Here is a 2,606-nt window from a genome sequence, read left to right on the forward strand (position 1 = left end):
TATTTTTCATTTTCATACTTGGCCAACATTTCTAAAAATCCCTTTTTTGTATTAGCCTTAAGTAATATTCTAATTTTGTGACACGGAATTTTGGATTTTCATTTGTTGCCACTTCAAATCATCAAAATTAAATGAAATAAACATTTGAATGCATCAGTCTGTGTGCAATGAATAAATATAATGTACAAGTTACACATTTTGAATGCAATTAATGAAATAAATCAAGTTTTTCAAAATATTCCAATTTACTGGCTTTTACCTGTATTGACATTTTTCCACTGTATTCAGTACAGGATGGAATACACTCGGGGTGGTGGTTTTTGCACATTTACCATACACTGTATATCTTCAAACTGATAAACTTTTACTTACTACGGTTTTATCTTGATGTGTCTTGACTCACAAAATTGAAAATCCCATGCATTTTGTTCTATTGTAAATTTTGTCAGGTTGCATATTAACAGATTGAAGGGCTTCTAAGGACATAAAAAAATGTTTGACAGATGAGGAAAATGATTTGTATTTATGCAGTTTGGCTGCGTCAATAAGTACCCAGAATGGACCTCCAGTACACCCTTAACCTTTTTTACTGAAAAGACGAGAGGAATGGATATCTGATCTGATCTGATATAGGAGGCTAGATATGATAAGATTTGCTTGGAACAAGCTTTATGTGCAGAAAGAGTGAATAAAATATTTCAAACTAATTAAACTATTGTTTAAACACAACAGTGGTGAGTATGGCAAAATGCAGGTTTGTAGGAAACAAGCAGAATGACAACAGAAGAGGAAGAAATACCAACTAAAAGGCAATGGCAACAACAAAGAAATATTAATTAAATAACAGGGGAAAAAACAGGCGCAGCTGACGTGGTAAACAAAAGATTGGTGTATTGACAGACTGATGTAAAATTTTATTTAGCTCAATGAAGTTAAAAATATTTGATTCATACTGAAGGGAAACTGAATGTTGTAGTAACTCATAGGGATCAGTTGTAGATGGTGATTGCTGTAGGCAGGAAGGATCTTCGCTTCTGCTCTAAACTTCTGAAGAAGCCTTCGGCTTAAGATACTCATGAGGATGATCGTCAATTGTCCAAAACATTTTCATTTTTATTTTATGAAGAATTTTTCTTTGTGAAATCTTCTCCAGAGGCTCTAGAAAATGCAGTCTTTCTTATTAGCTTGTTGAGTCCCAGCAGATATTGGGAGAAGAGATCCAAACTTTTCACAACAGACCTATAGAAGATATGCAGCATCTCTCTGAAAACAGTGAAGGATTTAAGCTTACTCAAAACTCTGTCCTTGCTTCTCTAGTCTAGTTTGGTGTCCAGGTGAAGACCAAGATATTTCTACTCCCCCACCACCTCCAATTCTTCTCCCATGGTGTTAACAGGATTCAACTTCTTCCTGTTTCTTCTGAAATCTACAATCATCTCCCTTGTTTTGTTGACATTCAGGTTCAGATGATTGTTTCCACAACATGTGAGCCAAAGCAGTTTATCAGCTCTCTGAACTCAGGTTCTTGTCCATCTTTGATTCACCCAATCACTGCAGAGTGATCCGAGTATTTCTGGAGATAATTGGATTCCGTCTGGTACTAGAAGTCAGAGGTGTACAGAGTAAAAGCTGATTTATACTCAGAAACCAGGTCGTCTGAACGTGTGTCACAGTTAACGCAGATATGCCCCCCGCCCCTGCCGCAGACACTCTGGTGCACATCTACAAAACTGTAGGTGACTGCAGACAGTGCCGCAGACAGGAAGCATCTGATTGGTCAAATCTACATCCATGCTATGCGTATTTCCGGTTTGGTATCTTACCGACTTGCTTTGTTTGTATGACCACCATTGTGGAAAACGAGTCGTAAAGATTAACCAGATAGAAGAGCGAGGTGTGCGAGGACGCTGCGACCCTTTTCCACATGGATAAGATGAACTTTATTGTCCTAAAGGAAATTTGATCTGGGTGCAGACTCTGGCTGCTACATAGTCCAAACTATGTGTCACGCTGCATTCACACATAAACACACCACTATAGAAATTCCATTATAAGACAATAAATAAATACATAAGGTAGCATGTTACATTACATTCACAATAAAACATTTGAAATAATAAAAAAGAAAGAAAATAAAAAATCTGTTATATGAGATAATGAATATACATAAAAAAAGAATGTCAGTTTAGTTTAAATTTTGAATACCATTGACTATTCCACAACTTACTGCTTGATACTGTTTATTGCCTTAATGGAAAGTGGAATAAATTAGTTGTTATAGCAGTTCAATCTACAGGCAGGGACTCTAAGACTTCCACCTGAAGGAAGAAACTGATACTTTGAATAAAGAATATGATCCCTGCTCTTTTTCGCCCTCATGTTTCTCCGTTGTCGCCCAAATTTACTCCTTGCGTTTTTTCACTTCCTCACCGCAGCGGCCAAATCTAGACTCACAGTTAGATTGTGATTGTCTCTCTTGCATTGTGGCAATAACATAGCTAAGACCTCGCTTCAATATTGGGCATTAATCAAAAATATCTGCGTCATACTTGCGACAAGCTCACTGAGACACACTGCTGCGGGAGGATAAGCAGCCCTTAAAGCTA

The sequence above is a fragment of the Cyprinodon variegatus genome, unplaced genomic scaffold, assembly GCF_000732505.1.
Source record: "Cyprinodon variegatus isolate N-32 unplaced genomic scaffold, C_variegatus-1.0 Scaffold1256, whole genome shotgun sequence".
NCBI lineage: Eukaryota > Metazoa > Chordata > Actinopteri > Cyprinodontiformes > Cyprinodontidae > Cyprinodon > Cyprinodon variegatus.